Source organism: Macaca mulatta, chromosome 9 (genome assembly GCF_049350105.2).
Source record: "Macaca mulatta isolate MMU2019108-1 chromosome 9, T2T-MMU8v2.0, whole genome shotgun sequence".
Lineage (NCBI taxonomy): Eukaryota > Metazoa > Chordata > Mammalia > Primates > Cercopithecidae > Macaca > Macaca mulatta.
In genome coordinates this window covers 110,358,889-110,382,137 of record NC_133414.1, presented here as the reverse complement: position 1 = coordinate 110,382,137, position 23,249 = coordinate 110,358,889, and the positions used below count along the sequence as shown (strand labels likewise).

General features: G+C 47.3%; 2 long non-coding RNA genes across 3 annotated transcripts in view; both read right to left on the bottom strand.

Moving 5' to 3' along the window:
* LOC114670018 (uncharacterized) overlaps nt 1-21,418 on the bottom strand; it is a 54,514-nt gene extending 33,096 nt beyond the window's left edge. The window contains exon 1 of one of the 2 annotated variants that reach the window (XR_013398232.1): nt 21,241-21,418. This is a non-coding gene — a long non-coding RNA (uncharacterized LOC114670018). The remainder of the gene's footprint in view (nt 1-21,240) is intronic. The other variant, XR_013398231.1, reaches the window with a different exon arrangement.
* On the bottom strand, nt 5,738-11,505 carry LOC144331244 (uncharacterized). Its single transcript, XR_013398233.1, has 2 exons — nt 10,855-11,505; nt 5,738-7,333 (listed from the first exon to the last, which is right to left on the bottom strand). It is a non-coding gene; the product is annotated as an uncharacterized LOC144331244 (long non-coding RNA).
* Nucleotides 21,419-23,249: the final 1,831 nt, after the last annotated feature.

The window sequence follows — 23,249 nt, the reverse complement described above, 5'->3', positions numbered from 1 at the left end:
AAAGTTGCAGCTAGTGGATTTGCAAACTTTTTCTGATATGAACTCTGAAGTTTTTTGGCACTGGATGTAAAGCATGCCCAGGAATGTTGAATCAACAGCAATCCTGAAGGACACCCAGACATTTGATTTAGAAGGCATCTTTGTGAACCACACTAAAACCCTGGGATGGCAATGCCAAAACTATAACTTCTGATTTTTCTTTATTTACTGCTGCAAAATCCCAAATCTTATCTGGCAATTCAGTGGTCTAGTTAAGAGGAGCATTTTTCAGGGACAAAAACGTTGAACTGACTTCGCCTTCACAATTGAGAGGGGAAAAAAATAGCTAGCATTTGCTTTGTTGTTGGTGCCTTAGCTTCTTGGCCAAGTAGTAGATATCCACTTGAGTTAATTTCCATAAAACAGTTATGGAAAGAGCAAGAGGTATTTAAAGGCCACGCCACAGGCTCATGTATTCATGTTCACATTGTTTTTCTTAAAGAGGATCCGCAAGTTGTACAAGCTTCAGGGCCCACAAAAGCTGGCGGCATTCTGTGTGCCATGCCTCTGTGCTCTCTGCAAGGGGTCCCTCCTCTAGTGTGCCGTGGCAGAAGCGGCTGCCTCAGGCCAGACTATGTGCCATTCACTCAAGCCTGGACTTCATGGCCCAGAGTCTACCACCCTCAGCTCCAATCCTTGATGGAAAGGATCAAGCCAGTTGCTCATCTACCAATACCTTGACTGCCCCCCCATCCAATGACCTGGAAGAGTGGAGGGGACAGGAATCTTTTGGTATAAAAATAGGTCCAGGCAAGGCACGGTGGCTCACACCTGTAATCCCAGCACTCTAGGAGGCCAAGGCATAATCGCTTGAGCCCAGGAGTTCAAGACCAGCCTAGGCAATATAGAGACATCCAGTCTCTTAAAAAAAAAATTTTTTTTTTTAATTAGCTGGCATGGCGTGTGCCTGTAGTCCCAGCTACCTGAGAGGCTGAGGTGGGAGGAACACTTGAGCCTGGGAAGTCGAGGCTGCAGTGAGCCATGATCCTACCACTGCACTCCATCCTGGGCAACAGAGCAAGACCCTGTCTACCAAAAAAAAAAAAAAAAAAAAAGTCTGTCCTCTCTGCATAGCCTGGAGTAAGGATGGTTCCAAACAATAGTGGCTCCAGATTGTGTTAACTACACAAGAAAACAAGACAGAAAGATCCCAAAGAAAATGATCAAGGTTTCAAGCTGCTCTTCCTCCTCCTCTCCCTCTTCCTTTCTCTTTTCTTTCCTTAGAGGTGGCGCAGGGCCAGGGCCCCAGAAGTGGCTGTGGGCTGGATGGCGGTGGCAGGGCCGGGGACTCAGAGTCAGTTGGCATCATCAAGACATGGGTTACATTAGGGGGACTGACTGAAGGAGTAAATAAATTGAGGTTAATTGGAGCTAGGTTTTTCACCATTGGAGAAGAGATTGACAGATATGGAAAGGGGGGAAATAGAAAGAATCCTGAGGTGATAGATTGTAATTGGAAGTGTCAATGTAATCTTGTGATCAGACAGATAGATGATAGATAGATAGATAGATAGATAGATAGATAGATAGATAGATGTGTTTATGTGTATTCATAGTATATATAAACATATACTACACAGTGAGTGTGTGTGTGTGCACATATGTACACACATATAATTCCTAGCTCTGCCTGCCAAGAGGGCCTAGAAAACCATCTCACTCCAGGAGGAGGGAGCATCCGGTGTTTGGTTTCTAAACACGACCCTCCACTAAAAGGAACCAGAGCTTCTTGGAGAAATGGCTGATTCCGGGGCTGAGGCAAGGGAAGTACAAGACTTTCTTGTACTTGCACAAGAGCATCTTATTCCAGAAAGCTCTTTGATATTCTTTATGTCAAAGAAAGGACGATGTAGACCTGTCAAAAGGACACAGAAGGCAGCTTGAATGGGCTCATTAGTCAAATCTGTGAACACTGAGTGCCGAAATAAATAATGATGTTCATGGATTACAATTCATTTTCTATACCAGGGGTGCCCAATCTTTTGGGTTCTCTGGGCCACACTGGAAGAAGAATTGTCTTGGGCCACACATAGAATACACTAACACTAATGATAGCTGATGAGCTAACTAAATATATTGCAAAAAAAAAATCTCGTAATGTTTTAAGAAAGTTTACAAATTTTTGTTGGGCTGCATTCAAAGCCATCCTGGGCCGCATGCGGCTGGTGAGCCGTGGATTGGACAAGCTTGGTCTATATTGACATGAATAGGTAGATAGGTAAGTAGGTAGGTAGATAAGTAAATCAGAAGAGATGGCTCTTCTTTACCATGAAATGTCAACAAATAAATGCAGAAGGAATGGTGGAAATCAATTATCACCATTTGGCAACAATCATCGAAGTTATAAATAAAGGCATTAACAGGCGTAGTAATTGGTGGGGAGATACTCAGAGGCTCTGCCAATATCATGTTCATTGATCCTCTACCCAGCCCCTGATATTGGTGTAGCCTTGGAATATCTCTCCACCAAATACTTGTCAATCACAAAGGGGGAAATTGTGACTTTACAGTAGAGAAGTCTGACAGACACCGTGACCAGATAGACATTCAAGGATCACATCCCAGTGGTGTGAAGGGACAGTATCACGTGTCCTGATGAGATGCACTGAGAAGAGCCCTAATTTCTGTGATGTTCCATCAAAATGCACAGCCTGAGCACGAGGCACTGGAAGCACTGGAAAAAAAAAAAAAAAACAACAACGAGAAATCTGTACTCTTCATAAAATGTCAAGGTCAAGAAAGATAAAGAGAGATTGAGAAACTGTTTCATATTGAAAGGAAATAAACATGACAATCAAAGTAACATGTGATCCTGGATTGGAACCATGTGAAAAGAAAGAAAAAGAGAAAGAGAGAGATGGAAGGAGGAAAGAAGGAAGGAAGGAAGGAAGGAAGGAAGGAAGGAAGGAAGGAAGGAAGGAAGGAAGGAAGGAAGGAAGGAAGGAAGGAAGGAGGGAGAGAGGGAGTGGGGAAAAAAGAAACACTGATCGGAAATTCATTGATGGGAAATGTTGGCAAATTCCGAATGAGGTCTGTGAATTAGATGGTGATGTTGTATCAGCATCTTTTCTGAATTTGGAAGGCTGTGATTGTTATGTAGGAGAATGTCTTTGATGTGGTGAAGTATTTAAAGGTATGGGGTATCAGATCCACAACTTGTTCTCAAAAGTTCAGAAAGAGACTAATGCTGATGGGTTGATGTCTATAGAGAGAGGGAAGATGATGGAACAATTGGGGTAAATGTTAACAACTGAGGAATCTGAATAAATGGATATGGGAGTTCTTTGTACTCTTCTTGCAATGTTTCTGTAAGTTTGAAAGTGCTTCAATATAAATATTTAAAATGTGTTTATAAAGCCACAAAATGCTGGAATTGCTATCCATGCCCACCAGACTCATGATAAAGAGCAGGGAGCTCTTCTCCTCTGTTTGAGCAGAGCCTCCTAAAAAGTTCTAGCCATTATCCACTTCAGTGAACCAAGCACATCCCCCTCTTCTGCTGACTGCTGCAAAACACCAAAGCAAAATAAAATAAATTTTAAAATCTCTCACGAGAATAAATGAACACCGATACTGCTTTGGTAAGACACTGTAAAGTAACTCTTTGTTTACAATCTTAAAAGCGAACAACTGATTCGTGCCGGAAACAGAAAGCATTTAAAACTTTAGAATTAAGTGCCTCTGGCAAACAGTTGGAGCTGTTTGTTTCATGCCAAGGCCAAAAGCACCGGGCTAAGCATTTTCATCTGCTTTAGTCATGTTATCAATATTGACACCAAGAGAGATGAACCTAGTACTGCAGAAAGAGTTCAGTCTCCGGAGTCAGACAGCGATGGGTTCAAATTCAGACTTCTCCACTTTCAAGCTGCATGGCTGCAGGCAAGTTACTCAGCATTTCTAAACCTTGGTCTCTTCTCCTGTAGGTTGTGGAGGACAGCAGCTATTTCCCATGGCTGTAGGAAGCCTGATGAGATTGCACGTGCACAGCATCCTGCATTCAGGAGACCTCCATATAGACCTGTTCCCTTCCTTTCTATAAAACTCATGGAGAACCCCTGTGTCCCACCCACATCCCCGGACCACACTGTAAGAACCATTCTAACAAGGAGACATATCATCAGCTTCATTTGGGTCTCTTCAAATCCAGGACTCCTGTCATCTGTGATTTCTTTCCTTCACTCTTATGACATTTTTTCCTGCCTGTCTTTATTTCAACCAGACATCCCTTAATCTCATGGCACAAAGGCCCAGTAATATTTGTGACATGCCCAATGTATTCTTTTCTCTTGAAGACATATCCCTTCACTTTTGTGGCTTATAACCTAGGGAGACCAAAAGGAAAAATGTTCGTCTGTCTTAGCTCGTCTGCAAAGAGGAGCAACATGGGAAGAAACTGAACCAGGATGAATTTTCAAAGGGCTGAACTTAATAGCAAAAAGCCAAACAAATCTCATGGAGGGTACACACAAGATGCAGGGGCACTGCTTTGGGTCCCTGTCTCTTAAAGCGAGTCTTCCCTGAGAAGAACATGTCATCTTTCAAAAGCCAGCCTGACATCAGGGTTAGCGATTGTTCTTGTTCTTGCTTCCTGGCATTTTCCACCTCCAGTAGGGGGCATCACCCATCATCATCTCCTACCCGAGGAGCAGGAGAGAGAGGAGGGAAGGCGAAGGCGGACGCGCTGCAATGTCATGCAAATTGCTTCAAACCCAGGGAGGGACACAAAGGAAAGGACGGAGAGACAAATGGCCCAGAGATGCCTCATCCTGTTCAGCTCCAACTTCCTATCCTGAAACCAGGGCAAGCCTGTTCCCAATGGGGTCCTTAAAGATCATCCCAACATTGTGAGTGTTCCTCTAATCTTCCTCCAGAAAACAGAACTATGAAATAGTACTACTTTGAGGGAAAAAAATGCATTTTCTTTCATTTTTTTAATTACCAAAAAAATAGTCATAATAGAAACTTTAGTACATGCAGATAAAACAGAAATAGGAATAGGGAGGAGAAAGGAAAATCATCTATAATCCTACTGATCTATACATTTTTCCTTTTTCCAAGAATAGAACGGTCCTGTACATGAGCTTCTGAAACCTGCACTTTTTAACAGAGGCCCATAAAACAGCCCCTTGCCACTAGGCATCCCTCCAAACTGTCCTCTGTGAAGGTTGTACTGTGTTCCTTAGGACCACCGTTGATTTAACTGCATCCCTAATGGTGAATATTTAAGTTTGCTAAATGTGGAGTGAGTTTCCCCATATTTTGCTGTACAGATAATGCGGTAAAGAATGTCTTTACAGCTCAATCTTCCCATTTGGCCATGATTATTTCCTTAGAATAAGTTTCCATATGTAAAATCAATGTAGCAAGGGTAGGCACGCTTTTTAAGGTTTTGCCACATATTGCCAGTTTTCCTGCCAGAGAAGTTGTGCCAATAAAGCAAAATGTTCTTATGATCAGGGTTCACAGCTGCCAAGCTCCTCCACGTCTTCCTTACCCTCTGTGAAACCACACGATGCAGAGAGGAAGGGTTAGGTTTAGTAGCTTGTGAGAGAAGCAGAAATAGGAAGGAAGACTTCCATGGCTCTGAACGTCTTATTCCCACCTGCTTGGAAGGATGTCTGTTCAGGAAGACACAGACCATTGCTAGTGATTCCTCTCCACAATTTAAATCCCTCAGAAACAGGATTTAGGAAAGACATTTTCTTTCTCTTTTTTGTGTGTGTTTATAAAATTATGCCGGCTCAATCTTAGAAGATTTGAAAAGTAAAGACAATTATAAGGAGAAGGAATCCTCCAAGTTCCTGCAACCCAGGGTTTACCACTATTCACATACTGGTGAATTTCCTTTTAGTCTTTTCTCTTTGCATATGTGTTTTGTTCACATAAATGAAAGGAGATGGTTGTAGTCCATTTTGTGGCCTGATGGTTCACGTTTCTTCCTATACTAAGGGCATTCTTGCTCATCACCTACTCGGGACTCTGCCTTGCTTAGCGATCGTGCTTCCAGGAGGATGTGGGCCATGCGGTGCCCATCTGGGAGTCCTTTCTCAGTCTGGCTCCAGGAGGAAAGCCACACATCGCTCCCAGTGTTTGCCCTCTGCTCTAGGGCTGACCTTCTAACACTCTAACTGGGCCTGTCTCTTCAACAATCTATAAGCCATTAGCCGGGGCTATATTAAATCCAGAAGGGTTCATCCCGAAGACCTCAGCTTTTATCCAGGGTCGATATAATAAACAACCATCTGAAGAATGCTTCTGCATCTTCCGCAGGAGTCTTGGAGGAGAGCGTCTGTTACGGACCTCACTGTCCCCCTCTATTGAGATTCTCATGATAAATTTGTGCTCACATTGAGTGTCAGGGAAAAGTTTGGCTCTCCTGACAAATAGCTATACTTCCCTTTATCCAATAACTCATCACATTTTCCCTTTCGCTTTAGCTCAATTTAATGTGCAATTGCAGTAACTATCTTCTGCTAGGTTTCTGGTTTAATCATTTCTTCCCTTCATCCCTATGACTTTGGATATTTTATCTTTAATCTTGCTGTCCTGGGGCCCATATTTTTAATTGTCAGTCATCTCAAATTTGTTTGGAGGTTAAGAGGAATACAAATCACAAATTTAAAAAAACAATAATCATGACTCCTAGGCCATCTCTTTAAAGCCATCCCTGCCTTAGTAATTAATAATTCCCTTCACCAATACCAGGTTCCCTCCTGGCATTTTCAGGCAAGTGCACCTTAAGAGCCATTTTAAGATGCAGTTGGGTACATGCAGCCGGCCTGAGAGGAATGGAGTTTTTAAGGAATGAATTGTTACACAGTGATATCACTTAGTCATTTTCTGGTATAACTGAAGTCCCGGTAAGTCTCTGATCAAATACAGCCTCTTTCTGATATAACGCTGGGCAATTTCCCCACAAGGATGAGAGCCATTCCACTTTTATGCCAGCCCATTTGGCAATGATAAAGTCAAATGGAGAGGTCCTGGCGAGGGGGCTTCATGGTAGTGCCCTGGGACCCATGGAAGTGGACACTGTTGTTTGTACCTGAAGCAGTTCTGCTCACTTAACATTTCCTTCAGCCCCACCGCAGACCTTCTTTGGTCTCTGTTTCTTTGGGGATCTCTCTGCCTCCTACATCTATTCCTATCCACCAGGGTTCACTCTTTAAGTGAAAGATCAAATTGGAGACCGCAATTCTTCACCCCTCCCTGTAACTTCATCCTTGCTGTAGCCTCCACCTGGGCAGAGTGTACTTTCCTTTTATCTGAGGGGCAGGGGACGTGGAGTCCCACTCTGTCGCCCAGGCTGGAGTGCAATGGCACAATCGCGGCTCACTGCAACCTCCGCCTCCCTGGGTTCAAGTGATTCTCGTGCCTCAGCCTGCCAAGCAGCTGGGACTACAGGCGTGCGCCACCACGCCTGGCTAATTTTTTTGTATTTTTAGTAGAGATGGAGTTTTGCCATGTTGGCCAGCCTGGTCTCCAACTCCTGACCTCAAGTGATCCACTCTCCTTGGCCTCTCAAAGTGCTGGGATTACAGGCATGAACCACCACACCCAGCCACTTTCCTGCTCTTTAATTTTAAGCTTGGCTCAGTAACTTGCTTTGGTTACTAGAATGAAACAGAAATGAGTGTGTCAGCTCCAAGCCTAAACCTTAAGTGGCCTGGCAAGCTTTTGCCTACTCCTTGGTGCTTCTGCCACAGCTGTGAGCACAGCTTTTCCTGGGTAGCTGCTGCTCCTTCAGCCTGGGGACCATATGAAGCAGAGCTTCCCCAGACAAGTTACAAATTCATGAGTAAAATAAATGCTTGGGATTATGTGCTACCGAGATGTTGCAGCTGTTTGTTATGCAGCAAAAGCTGACTGATACACTCTGTAACAGATCCTTCCTGCAAGATCTGATTCTTCTTCTTGTTCTTATCCATTTGGCCTTGATTCTTTGGACCATTCAGCTAGCTCCTAAGCCATCTGGAAATTAGACTCCACTCCCATGTGCAGTCCCAGCCTGTGCCAAGGGTCTCAGCTCAGGTGAGAGTCCTGGGCCTCCAGCTTGTCCCATAGGATTAGAATCTCTAGGATGGCCTAACAACAAGCAGGAAAGAACATGTGCATCTTAGTCACTAGGATTTGGGTTATGGGCACCAAAAATAGCTAACACTTACTGAGCATACACTAACAATGTGCCAGGCCCCGCACTAAGGAGCCACGTGTGTTATTTCGGGTACTCCTCAGCCTTCTAGTACACACCAAAAAACTAATGCACTCAGAGGACTGTCCTGAGCCTCACAGCCATGTGGAGAGACAGCTCAAACCCAGCTGTGTCCAGCTCCAGAGCCCACACCATGCCACCGCCCTGTGTTGACCTAAATTGTGTGACTCTGTGCCCTGTACACTAGGGTGGCAGGCAAGGCCATTTCAATCACAGCTGAGCTCTCTCCCGATTTGTGCTTAGGGTCAGAGAGCTAGGCCCTGGGTCCGTGGTCACTGCCATTTTTGCCATTGCTCCCTCCTCCCAGTCCAGACCCTGCACTGCAGGTGGATTCCCAGACAGGAACTGTGGCAGGAACCTGAAAAGGACAGATCCCCTGTGCTGCGTCCTGCTGAGCAGCAGTGAAGTCTTGGGGAGCCATTCTGTGGCCAGTAGAGCTTAGAACTCAGAGGAAAGGGAGCAGTGGGGTGAGCAGACAGGCTTTCCAGAAGCTTCTGGGGGGAGCACCATGCGGCTTGTGGGAAGACTGGATCATACTGCTCCTCCAGAGAAAAGTCCAAGCCGCCCCGGTGCTGCTGAGAATCGCAAAACCACAGCAAGACAGAGCTGGAGATGGCCCTAGAGAAGTTCGGTTTCAACCTCCCACCTTGCTTTACAGATGGGGAGACTGAGGCCCACTTCTTTGCCATGCAGTCTCACTCCCATTCCCAGGAGTGTCAGCGAGAGTCATGCTGTTAGGGCAATGCATTAGTCTCCTCATTAAAATATCTATACACTGTTGTTTTTAACTTAACCTGAGATTCTAGCCCTTAATACCAGTTCAGGACCTTGCACATTTATTACTATTAGAGAGCTTGATCATTCACCTGAGCCTCGAACATGCCAGGCCACCGCGGGGCCAGACGCTGTCCTAGACCCTGTGTGGCTGAAAGGGACATGTCTGCCTCACATGCTGTCTTGGAGCTCTGCTTTAACTGACTGGGGATGTTTATATGGGAAAAGCTGGCCCGTCCTGTGCCCTCCCCACTGCACAGGTCCACAGACAGCTGAATCTGTCCCTCCCAGAGCTCCCAGGATGGGAGTGTGCTTCTGCACAGACATGTGCCACCGTCACCCACAGGAGAAGGTGCTGCTCGCTGCTTTGCTTGTTTTCCACGTCCTCACCGGCCTCTTCCCACTTCCCATCAGGGCGCCTCATGTGAGAAATGGTGTTCACTTCCCATGGGATTTACTCCTTGGAATGGAAACCAAAGGCGGGCTTCATTTCTGGTCAAGAACACTTCATCTGTCCTTCACCAGTTCCCTGGGAATAAGGAAGAGAGGCCCTCCATCCATACTTTTCCCCTTCCCTGACATCCATCCCTCCACAGTGGGATGAGGTACCCCAGGTCCCTTGCACAGAGGGCAGCCGAAGGTCCTCTCATCATGTCCCCAGAGACCACTGCCCAGCGGTCCCTTGGCAGGGATTGGGTGTCCTCACTGCCCTTCAACAAGTCTGCCGTGGGTGACAACCTGGCAGTTCTCCAGCCATGGCTTTCGGAGCCGCCCGGTACCCCTCTCACCCCTCCTCTGATGGGTGTAAATTGGTTCACAAATCCTGCAATTCGTTTAGCTCATGCTCCACTGAGTTTCCTCAGCGATTTTCTGGTTTATTGCCCCTTGCCTGGTTGCTAAGATTCCTTGTAAATTGCGTTGCCCTCTGCTCTGTTCTGCCATTTGTCCGGGCTCAATGTGGAAGCTGCTGTCCCGGCACTTGCCATGTGCCGGCCACGAATCGCTCTAGCAACAGCTCTGCTGCAGGCAGGCCTGCCACCTGAATGGCAAGGCAGCAGCACGGTGAGACATAGCCCCAAGGGCACACAGCTAATTTATGCCACCAGACAGAACTCATCTTTCTCTCCTGTCTCTTTCCAGAGGAGGAATCAATATATTGAGGTGGTGGGATTGCTTGGCACTCTTGAACTGTTTTTTGACGCTGTCCTATTCATACCCTAGGGACTGCAGATGCCTGAAGGACAGATGGACAACCTTCTACTAGCACTACAGAGACAGACAGGATGTGACTGGGAAGAGGTTAAAGGTGCAGGCTTTAGTCAGACAATCTAGGTTCAGACGCAAGCTCTGCCACTTCCTGGCTGTATGACCTTGGCTAAGTTACTTAAACTCTCTGTGCCTTAATTGCTCTTCTCTAAAGTAGAGGTAACAAGAGCACCTACAGCACTGGCTTGTTGTGAAGTTTAAATGAGATAACATGTAAAGCATAGTCCCTGGCATACAGTAAGTGCTTGGTAAACGTCAACTATTAGCACTATTATCATCAACAAAATCTTCTGCCGGGCTGGGGGACTCACACCAGTAATCCCAGCACTTTGGGAGGCCAAGGGGGGTGGATCACCTGAGGTTGGGAGTTTGAGATCAGCTGGCCAACATAGTGAAACCCTGTCTCTACTAAAAATACAAAAATTCGCTGGGCATGGTGGCAGGTGCCTGTAATCCAACTACTAGGGAGGCTGAGGCACAAGAATCACTTGAGCCCAGGAGCCAGAGGTTGCAGTGAGCGGAGACCGCACCACTGCACTTCAGCCTGGGCGACAGAGTGAGACTCTGTCTCAAACAACAACAACAACAACAACAACATCCCAAAGCTGCGTGCCGGAAGCAAGTGAACACAGCCCCCACCTCAACCCCTCCCCTAGCTGACGTGTCTCCGTGCTGCAGCACCGTTAATCTGACCACCTGTTTGGCTTGGTTCCTTGTCACTCCCCTCCCTTGTCTGCCTTCCTCTCCTACTCCCTCTGCTTAACACTGTGGCTTCGTATTCTTGAACCCTTTAATTGGGAGAGAGGAACCCCTCATCACAACGAAAAGAGGGGCCCAGCCAGGCTTTCAATCCCACCTCTTCAGAGAAGAATTAAACATCACGTTTACATAGATGCCATGTAGTTACATAATTATAGGCCACATTTTCATAACATATACGTATGAACTTTGATATAGATAAAATCTTTATATGGGTTCCTATAGGACGGCTAATGTACATTCTCCTGGCATAGACCAATTTCTCAAATGTTCTCAGCAGCCACCAGAGTCCAATGTGCTGATGGAAGCGTTCTTCCAATTAACCTTCTTTTTAGCTGTCTTTACAAAAGGATGTGGCCGCCCCTGGGGTCTCAGAAGCCACTTTTGCAGAGCTCTTCACAGGGACTCAGAGGTGGAAGATACCTTAGAAGTCATTGAACTCAAACTCTTACCAAGCCAAACAACCTTTAGTCAATGGATACTGAAGATCTTGTCCACAGAGGAAGAGCCTGTTCCCTTGATGGATGGTTCCAGATATTAGAAAGTTATTGCTTAAGATGAACTGAAATTTATTTCTCTATAGTTCCTCCACCTCTCACCCTGTTCATTTTTTTCTCATGACCAACAGTGGAGAAGTCTAGCCTTTATTTTTTTTCTCCACTGGCAGCAGTCTGAAGGTCTAGCCTTCTTAAACCCAGCAGGCTTTTCAAACAATTAAAGTTGCCCTCCCATCTCTCTTGGGCCCTCTCTTCTCTAGGCTAAATATCCCAAATTCCCTCAAACATCCAGACCCAGTTTCCTAACACTTCTTCATCCCAGTCTTCCCTCTGACCACACTCTGGTTAATTAATAGGCTCCTTAGAATGTAGAGCTGGGCCAGGCGCGGTGGCTCACACCTGTAACCCTAGCACTTTGGGAGGCCAAGGCAGGCGGATTGCCTGAGCTCAGCAGTTCGAGACCAGCGTGGGCAACACAGTGAAACCCTGTCTCTACTAAAATACAAAAAAAATTAGCTGGGCGTGGTGGCATGTATCTGTAGTCCCAGCTACTCGGGAGGCTGAGGCAGGAGAATTGCTTGAATCCGGGAGGCAGAGGTTGCAGTGAGCTGAGATCGTGCCATTGCACTCCAGCCTGGGTGACAGAGCGAGACTCCGTCTCCAAAAAAAAAAAAAGAATGTAGAGCTGGGCCTGGATGTAGCATGAGAAGCCCAGCACCCTCCCATAGTCCTTAACATGATTACCATGTTCATTCCGTAATCTAAAACAGAATTGGCTTTTCAGTTGCTATGACAACTAAAATCTATCTCAGATCTTTTCCACAAGGACTGATGCTAAGCCATGGATCCCCTGACTGCACTTGCACTTGCAAAATTGATTTTTTGAACCTCAAGGTGGAAATTTACATGTGTTCCTTGTAGTCTTTGGTTTGGCATCTCAATTTTCCTCTACGAGGAGGGATACAGCTTAAAAGGGAGTGGACATAACCACTCCAGCACTGAGTGAAGCTCGAATCTTTACAGTGACCCTGTGACATTTATTTTCACCAGCATCTGTCGTGGTGCTGCATACACAGTAGATACTCAGTAATAGCTGAATCTGCATCTGACCTGCTGTGCCACCCCCTAAATCATAAGTTCAAATATATGATAATGTATGAAAGCGCTTTTAGTGTCAAGTACTGTGCAAATATCAGTTATCGTTAATGCTGCTGCTATTACGGCCGCTAAATGTACTGAAAGCAAGAGTCGTGTGTTATTTTTTTCCATCTCCATAGCACCTGGTATGCAGGTGCTCCATAAATGTTGGCTGAATTGAATTGAAAAGCTTGCACAACATCTTAGATATGGACTTAGAAAAAGAAAGTCCAAACGTGAATGGAAGGCTCTGGCTGGAGTGGCAGGAGAGGATGGCACAGGACAAAAGGGGACAAGGAAGAGGCCTCTGGAAAGGAGACACTGGGGCTCTGTGGAACCTGGAGAGCATAGTTTCCCAAGGTTTCTATACTGTATCAGTTAACTGTCACTACATAACTAACCACCCCATAGCTCAGTAGCCTGAAAGCAACAAGCATTTATTATCACTCATGAGATGATCATTCCACAGGGAAGATCTAATCCAGGCTTGTTTGACTTCAGCTGGGCTCTTGCATCTCCAGGTCAGCTGCTGGGGCAGCCTGAGGCCCTTCACACATGTGCCTGGGGGATGGCTGGCCACAGGCCGGAGTGGAGGGGTAGCTGGGCCATGTGTCTGTCATCATGCACTTGGCCAGCTCATGCTTAGTCACTTAGTGGCTTGGCCAGGTGCCAAGAGAAAAAGCGGAAGTACACAAGAGGTCCTGAGGCCTTGGCTTGGAGCTGGTACATTGTCACTTCCACTGCATTCCATTGGCCGCAGCGAGTCACAAATGCAACTTAGACTTAAGGGATAGTGGGGAAGCCCTCCACTTCTTCATGCAGGAAGCTGAAAAGTCACATCGTAAGCGGTGTGGATACAGAGAGACATGAAGAAATGGGGTCGTTTTCACAATCAATTTACCATCCTTCCCTTTGTCTCTCCCTTTCTTCCTCCTATCCATCCATCCTTCCATCCAGTACACATTGATTGGATACCTGCTATTGGACAAGACCCTGCTAGGTGCTGGAGGCATGACTGGAGAAAGTATATATTAGTGACATGAGCCCTAGACTTTTGAAGGGGGTTTCAACCAGAAGAAAACCACCATCGAAATGGATTAGGAGGGCTGCAAGCGACCACACAGCTGGCTCCATGGGCATCTGTCACCTCTGCTTTGCTGTGGTCACAGAAAGGTGGACCCTGTGCAAATGCTTGTCAGTGCTCACTTGCTTTGGTGACAGGCTGAACCCTGATGCCCAGCCTTGCTGCCATGGCTGCCAGAGTCCTGAACAATTTATGAACTTAGCCAGTCACTGCCCACATTGCCATGCCACACGTCATTCTAGCCCTGGCAAGGACATAGATGACCTGATAGGCCTCCTGGGGCCCTAGGAGCCCAGCAGCTGTAATCGACTGCAGAACTCTCCCAGGGTGACTGGGGACAAGACTGAAACCACTGGGCCGGGCAGCCCAGGATAGAAAGCCCTATGCTGAGTTCTTGGCAGGGTGCTGTTATAGCTCAGTTTTATGAGCTCTTAAATCTCAACATTTTCTAAAATGAGGGAGCCGGGCAGAAAGATTAAGCACTGCCAGGCCCTTTAAATCATCAGCACCAGCTATCCTGGGGGCTAGATTTGTTTTAGACCCTGGCGTGATCTCTGTGCAAAGACCCAGGGACATGAACAGTGGATAAGAGCTTGAGCTCCTTGCCAAGTTCTACCACTGACTAGCTGTGTGACCTTGAGCAGGTGAACCAGCTTCTCTGTGCCTCAGTCTCCTCTTCCAAGACCCTGTCATAGGATCTGATGACTCTGAGAGCTTTGATGGCTTCTAGCTCCAGGAGAACCCCTCCACTCCCACCTCACCCCCAATAACCTGGAACTGCAGGAGAGCCAGGAGTAATAGTTCTGTAGGAGTCCTCACCTCTTGAAACAGTCACAGTCAGAAAAAGATGCCCTGAGTCCACTCACACAACCCAGGCCCCAGAATACAATGTAATCACTCAGCATCCCTTGGGCTCAGGGTATAGAAGCACCTGGATTACTATCATGCTCCTAACTTGCTGAGCACCTCTGGACAATTCACTTAGCCTCCCTGAGCCTCTGAGAAGCACCACAATGCTCCTAGGACACCCATGGAGCAAATGCACACCAGATATGATGTGCATAATGAAAATCCTTTGGAGACTGTAAATCTCTGTATAATACATTCATTCATTCAATTCCTCCACCTCTGCTCCAAACACCAAGCACTCTGCCGGGCTCTCGAGGTAGAAAGATGAGTGAGGCTCCATCCTTGCTTGCCAGAGGCTCATGGCTGCATGGAGAGGGAACTGGCCAGTAAGCACCTATCACAGAGAGTCAGGGCCCTCAGGGAACCCACAAGAGAGGTCTCCCAGGTGCCCGAGGGTCAGGGAGGCTCTATGGAGGGGGCCCTGGCAGTTAAAGCATCATGGACCCGAAGGAGCTGGCCAGGCAGAGAGAGATGTGAGTGTTCCAGCCACAGAGAGCAAGCAGCAGGGGAAGCACAAGGAGGGCGAGTGCCATGAGGGGCAACAGCAAGTGTCTGCCGGGACCTGGGGCCTGTCTCAGCAGAGAGGAGGCTAGGATGGAGGAGCGGCTTGTGGGCCATGCTGAAGGGCTGGATTGTAACCTGAAGGGTGTGGGCTGTCCATTAGCAGCAGCAGCCGCAGAATGCAGGAGCCGTGCTCGCTGCAGTGCTAACAGCTGGTATTTCCTACGCACTTAATATGTGCAGAGCCCTGTGCTAGGTCCCCACATTCTCCCACATGTTCATCCTACAAGGTAGGGCCAGATATTGTCTATATTTTGCAGATGAGGTGACTTTGTACGGAGCCTGAGGCCACCCAGTGAATCTGAAGCAGAGACAGCCGCAGTCCCATACACCTCTCTGGGACCCTGGGTAAAGTGCAGCCTCCCCCTCAGGTCCCCCAGATCCCCAGGGGCCCCAGTGCAGACTTCTCCACTGACATCTGCGGTACTCCTCCCTCTGGGCCTGCCTGTCTCCCTCGCCCAGAGCCAGTACCACCCGGCCTGCATTTACCCTCCCTCCCCAGGGCCTAGCATGAAGCCTGCCAGGAAGCCCTGCCCGCAGAGAGTGCACTTTGAAATCCTCTTCATTAGGCTCCTAATGGGGGAAATTTAAACTATGAGCTTGAAGCTTTTCAGGGCAGCAAATAATATTTACGGTAATATTGTCTTAGGAGATCAAATATTTATAATAGTATAGACTCCATCGTATTGCCCGTTGTCTGAGTTTCTGGGGCTGCAGCAGCTGCATTATGAATGGACCCAGTCATTAAAATGCTTTCAAAACAATCTGTGCTCCTGGTGGCTGCTCTCCAGGGACCATGATGTGTCCTAGCATAAGAGACACTGTCCAAGGCTCAGTAAGCCAGGTTCCTTCTCTAGCAGAGACACGGGGATGGCCACCCTTCTCCCCGCTCCCTCGACTGGAGGAGATGTCCTTCCTTTGGTCAGATGCTGGGTTCCTAGTGATAACCCTTATCACATGACATTGTAATTACCACCTGTGTTCATAGATTCCTCACCGAAGAACTCATTCCTGAAAGGGCAGGACAGTGTCTGTCTTCAGAACAGCTGTGTCAGCAGGGCCTAGCCCAGTGCCTGCCACACAGTAGAGAGGGGGTCTGAATAAATGATCAAGGAATAAACAACACGCCTCTGAACTCAGAATTTTCTTTAAGAGCCAGTTGTGGATCCATCAAAGGAAGATTCTGCTACATCTTTTTTTCTCTCGTTACGTTTTCTGCCTATGCTTTCTCATCATGAACTCCATCTTACGAAGGCACATTTCCTTTGGCCAAAGTTGGAGTCACCCTTTCCAGGCCTAAAGTGCATCCTTAGCTTAACTTGCTTTTTCTGAGCCATTTTCTTCTTTCTCATCCTCATCATATGATATTACCACATTATAAGTAAGAGAGGCTTATTTTATTTTTATTATTACTGCATGATTATTCTTTGTTATTTCTCTGTCTTCTTATCCCAAATCATTACCCCCTTGGTCTTCAGCAGATTTGTCTAAACCGTCTCCAGTTCGCGGATGCTCAGTGACTAACATGCATTCCACGCTCCAGCCGGAGCCAGTCCACTGCTGGGTTCTGCAGAGGCAGAACAATGTCTTCTAGCAGGCGGCCAACATCCAGGCTTCCTGGCCTTTAAAGAATGTCTTCCTGCAAATAACTGCTGAGAATAGTTTGCAGGGACTCAAGGACCCTTTATAGGTTCCATTTGATAGCTCAGTAGGATTCAGTTCAGATTAGGGAGACTATGACCCTGATGCCAGGATATTCCTGTCTCCTGAGGACACTTCCCAAGTCAACTGATTGAGCAGCAGACCCTATGAACCCTGGGGCCTGGGCCAGCATCTGTGATGTGGCGTTTATATATGCATCCTCCATTTGCGTGGGCAGAATGAGATGGACAAATCAAAGTGTGGCCAGGAAGTCACGAGGCTACGTTTATTTCATGAAGTCCTGAGGCTGATTTTCTGGCTTGGCCCTGAGAGCTAAAAGAGGTCTTCAGTGTTTCATATCAGTTCTATTAGATGCAAAGTATAATCAAATACTTCTTGAAAATTTAAAATAACTTTCATTTATCAGGTTGCCTGTACACATGGACAATTACCACCTCCCAGAATGCTGATGGATTGGTGACAAATGATTTCTTTCAGACCTCCTGCTTACTTATGTGTTCAATGATTTTGCCCTTTATTATAGATCAGTGGTTCTCAAACTTGCCCATGTGGCTGAGCACCTGGAAGTTATGGTGCTTTTTGCGGAACACCATGAAATACTGATATATTTAATCCCATTATATGAGCCAGGAACAATTTTACTAACAGAAAATATGACTATATTAATGTGTGCAATATAATATCACAACCACAAACACACGTGTTCTAGAAAAAAAAATAATAAGCTGCCAAGCTGAGATTGGCTGCGTGCAAAGTTTCTCTTAGCATCTGCTTGCTGCTTGTTCATTCATGCGGTGGGCTCCTAAGTCTGCCCAGCAGTGGAGGAGCAGCATGTATCAAAAACTAAGGATAGGGTCTCGTGAGAAGACTGAGCCATTGTGTGTAGGAATCCAGTCCGTGAGAGTTCAGAAAGCCCCTTCCAGCTCCCCAGATGTAGGACTCTGTGTGAGAAGTACGCCAGGGCTAAGGGCAGTCACCAGCACTGTCCTGAGCCCAGCAGTCACCGGCATCTGGTTGAAGTACCAGATTCCAGTGTGACTTGGGCTGCTGCTGAGATGATGTGCCTGGGCCCCATGTGCTCACGCATTCTTAAATTACCTGAGCAGATCTCTTCCCTTGTAACCACGGCAAGCCAGTGGGCATAATGGGAAGGTTGGAAAAGCAAGAATCAAAGAGAGAGGCGCCATGACCACCCACGTCACCCGGGATGGTGCTCACCCAGGTACTTCAGGTTGAGCTCATCTTTGGCCTGAGCTTATGCTGGCCGAGGATGAGGATGAGAGGCTCTGGACCCCTCTTCATCTCTTCATTCAGCAACCCACCCCGGGCCTCCTGCCTGTTTTGAGCCACGGTCTTCATGGGCTCAGCTCTTCGATGAATGTTTTCATCACTTAGTTCTGTCTCCACTGGATCCATTTCGGACAGCTGCCACAACAAATGACCACAGACGTGGAGTCTGAAAACAGCAGAATTTATTCTATCACAATTGTGGAGGCCATAAGTCCAAAATCAGTAACACAGGGTCCAAATCAAGGTGTCAGCAAGGCTGCCCTCCTTCCAAAGGCTCTAGGGAAGACTCCTTCCTCGCCTCCTCCAGCTCCTCATGGCTCCAAGCACCCGTTGGCTCGTGGCTGCCTCCCTCCAGCTCTGCCTATGTCTCCACATGGCCCCTTCTCTTCTATCTCTCGTAAGGATTTAGAGCCTACCCAGATAATCCAGGATTGTCTCATCTCAGGATACTTAATTTGATCACATCTGCAGAAACCATTTTTCAAATAAGGTCACGTTCACAGGTCCCAGGGGTTAAGGCGTGGACATATCTTTTGGGGGCCACTATTATACCCACCAAGACAAGATCACTCCAAATGGGAAGTCTCATTACCTGGGATGTCGCTGGTTCACCCGTCTATCCCTCCTCTGGAGGTCCGTTTTCCTCAGTCTGGCTCTTGCCCAGAGTCTTGGCTTAATATAATCGTGAGGCCTAGAACCTGCCTGAACTCTGTCAGTAGCCGCCCCAGGGATTGGCCCCACCAGCAGGCAAACCTCAGAGGCACGTTTAGCTTCAGTACTATCTCATCCTAAGATCAGCCCACCTGACCTCCTGGAAGGAGAATTTTCCATCCAGACTGTGATTGACTCTAAGTTGAGACATCAATTAAAAAAGAAATCTCTTTAAAGATAGCTCCTCGGAGATGATCTTTTGGGTGCAAAGTTCACAATACAAAAGAACAAAATAAAATGTGTGTGTTCTACAGTTAGGATGTGAGAGGAAGGTGGTCGCCATTTTGATTAAAACTGAGTCTTTCTGGGGCCCCTGGAAAGTCTAGTTCCCTCTGCCCCTGGGCAAATATTGTCCTTAAGATCATGAGTGTAATAAAAGCAGTGACGCTTGAGAATAGTCGGCCTCTGGGTGATCCTTTCAGGTGACGAAACTCGCCGCAAAGTCTAGAAAGTGGACGTGGCTCCCCTTCCCCTAGAGGCGTTCCACCAGACCAGGGAGCAAGGGTCCCTAACTTCACCCCACTAATCCCTTTCTGCTCTGTTGTTTCCAAAGTGCTTGTCACCTGCCAGGGGATTATCATTTCATGTACTGCTTGTCATCAAAACTGTTAAACGTCCTGCTCTTATATATTCATTTGGCCATTTGGATTTTCCATCTCATTGTCTCTTGTCTGCAGTGCAGAATTGTAAGGAGCCTTGGTTACTCTTTCCAATCCCAACAGTTTTTCTCTCCTTTCAGAAGGTGAAACCAAACGAGGGAAGATGGCAAGGACCCCTTTTCTAGACCCCAGCCCCCTAGCACCCAGGGCGGAGGGAGTACTTCCAGTCAGACCCTATCCTGAAACAAAGCACAGAATGTGACCTCAGTGCATTTCACAGAGAGCAGGGAGGCAGGAAATCCTGACACTCATTACTCAGTGTAACTCACTTCCTGGCCCAAGTCATTAGGAAATTATCTGTTTCTTTTAATGCCTGTGCCTCACCAGACTGTGAACTCCCAAGGACAGAGATAATAATAGCGCTAATAGCCGCCATTTATTCAGCTCTTACTATGTGCCACGCACTGCTCTAAGTACTTAATCTACATAACCTCATCTAATCCTCACCGCAGCTCAGTGAGTGGGGTGCTGCCACTGTGTCCATTTTGGAGCTGAGGATACTGACGAACAGTGAGGTTAAGTGACTTGCCCAGGGATGGAGCTGGAATTTGAATTCAGTCCAATGAGCTCCAAAACCTCTGTTCTTAATCCCAGCACTCACCATGGTGCCTGGCACACAGTAGGTGTTTAATAAAGCATAGTGAAAGGAAGAAGTAAATAAATGAATGCCTTATCCCTGCTTCCCTCAGCTCAGCCTGTGCAGACACCCCTCCCGCCATCAGCACTTCCCAGCACAGTGACTCTGTGCCTGGATCTTGCAACCGTGCCTCAGATCTCGTGACCTGAGTTTTCCTGTAAGTTCCTGGTCCTGGTGCCTTCTGTGCTGTATGAGGAGCATGTGATTCTGGGAGGAGAAGAGCAGGTGATAGTTTCTGAACAGGGAAATGTCCATCCAGCGGCCAAAGTTATCTGCAGAGACTCTTAGGGGCATGGCCATCACAGGGGTAAGATGGGTGATTTGGTTCCCCTCATTACCATGTTCCACCCTCTCTTCTTACCACCTGCCTTTGGGTCTGAGCTGCTGAGAAAGAGGCCTAAAGTAAATATGCTGAGAGTCCTGGTCCCATGGGTGCCCAATTGAGAAGCACACAGTGTGCTTGGGTGAGAGTCTCAGAGAACAGAAATGTTCCTAAGGGTGTCTGAGAGGTAGAGGGGCAAAGGTGGGCTTTGGAGCCCAGCAGACTGGTACTCCTTCCTAGCTGGGTGGCCTCAGACACATCTCTGTAAGCTCTCTAAGCCTTCCTTTGCTCATCTGTGAAATCAGCACAGTCGGACGTACCTCAATTGTAAAGTTTGGTAAGATGGAAATATGTGGAGGGCCCACCTCTTTCTCTCCAGGCCTGGCCTGGGAACTGGACCACAGGAGATGCTTCCCCTTGGGGCCTTCCAGAGGATCTGAAACCCCGACATTCCGAGGATGTGAAGTTCAGGCTTGAGAGCCAGCATTGGGGTTTGGGTCTCAGCTCTGGAGCTTACCAGGCACAAGTTTTCTCTATGCCTCAGTCTCCCCAACTATGAAGTGGGGTGTTGTGCTGTCACTCCCTGATTGTTGTTGTGAGGATGAAGCAAGATAAAAGGTTCCATAACTGTCCATGTTACCAGTAACATCACAGCAACAGCAGAAGCAGTGCCTTCATCATGCTCCCACCTCATCACCAGGAGAAAGGGACGGACTCTTACCTGCAGAGGCCAGGGTGAGAAGGCTGCTCCTCTCTCTGGGGGTACCTGACATAAAAGATTCCAGGAAAGACTCGGAGCCTCTAGAATCCTGCGCCTCCCTCAGAATGTTCAGACTCCCCTCTCTCCCGGCCAGCCCCCAACAGGAGAATACTTCTTCTCCAGCAAAGATTACGGAACTGAGGTCTGGGGCTCTGCAAGGAAACAGACCTGGGAGGAAATCCGGTTCCATCACGTGTAACCTTAGACAAGTTACTCAACCTCTCTGAGTCTCAGTTTTCTCGTTTGTCAGATGGGGAGAATCACAGTATCCGACCTCATAGGGTTATTGTGAGTCTTCGGTGAGATAATGTGTGTAACTCATTATATGAGAACAGACCCCAGCAAACAGTGAGTACTCAGTAAAGTTTGACTGCAGTCTTCTCCATTTGTACAGAGTTTTACAGTTTATAAAGCATTTTCACATTGACTTGACAATCTAATCCTAAAGGTAGACCCCAGGGGGCCTCTAAATTCATCCAGAACTGGACATTCCAAGGTAGGAATTATCCTTGTTTAACAGAAAAGCCCAAGGCTCAGAAAGATTACACAACGGGCCCCAGGCAGGGCCAAGCCTGCATGACACTGGAGAACGTGCCCTAGTCATGGTGCCAGGCTATTTCTCAACCAAGGAAAAATGTCACCACACCCATGAAGGCATTTAATTTTGCCACAGCCTTGGGGATCTAAGTTACTTCCTTGCATTGGCTGTGCTGGATAAACAGCTTTGTCAACGTGTCACCTCCAAGAAGAGGCCACAGACACACGAGGCCAAGGCTTGGATGTTGTGATGCTGTCAACAGCTGCCCATCCATTTTCATCCTGCAAATAAATGCCTGGAGTCCAGCCAGTGGGGCCGGGTGACCTCAGTGGGGATGAAAGTGGAGCCCTGTTGACCAAAGCCCACAAGCTAGAGGCCAAACGGCCCCTCCCCATGTTGTTTTCCAGTGTGTTTTCTCTGTTAAAATTTAGGCTGCATCAATCCCCTGCTGGAAATTGTGCTCTTGCATATGTTATGAAAGCTGTGGCCATGTTCGTGTGCCCCAAACACTCGTATGCTGACGCAAGGGATCCCTTTAGCGAAAAGGCTGAAAAGCCTGAGTAATCTCCAATTTTGAAAGATGCCCTTTCAAGTAAGCTGCCAAAGCTAAACCCAATCCTCCGCAGATGCACCTTCTGTCCAAGAGAGCAAAGAGCGAGAAGTAGTGACATCCCCAAACGATTTATTCTAAAAGAAGAGAACATGTCCATTAGCCTCCCGGGCCCACCATGGAGCTTCCCCAAGGTTGCTGTATCCCAAAACGTGTTCCATGGAATATTCTGAGGATGTTAGTAAATCCTCCACCAGGCACAAGAGGACATAGGAGGAGGGGGATCCATTGTCAGATAAGTTCAGGAAACTCTAAAGAAAGTTAAACAAATGTCCTTCCTTCTCAAGCCTTTGAAAATGCCAATGTGGATGGGCTACAGGAGAAGGTTCCAGAACTCAATGCTTCACAAACATGTTTGACGGCCCCTGCTAGAGGGTTCTCTGTTCTTCCATCTCGGTGGCATGGGGCTGCTGTGTGGTGAGGCCAGAAATGCCAGTGTCGCCGTCCAGGGAGTTCCATAAAGGTAGGGACCTGCCTCTTCCCCTTTGTTTCCCCAAAGCACTTGGCACAGCACCTGGCTTATAGGAGGCAGTCATAAAAGTTCATTGGATTTAATTGAATTCTACAGGCCCTTTAATGGGCATTTGTCAGCAGCTTTCCAAGGTCTTTGTCCTTGGAATTCTGGAAACAGATTTTAATGCTCCCAAGTGTCCCTGAGTTCTTGGAACAGCTTCCACCTTGGCCTCAATTAAATGTAGCTTAAAGTCCTGTCTAGGACATCACTGGCTTCTGAGAATTACTCCCTGGGATTGGTGGCCCTCACCCTTAGAGGGAAGGGAAAAGCAATCTGCTCCTCAGGGGTTTAAGAACCAGCTTTTCCCT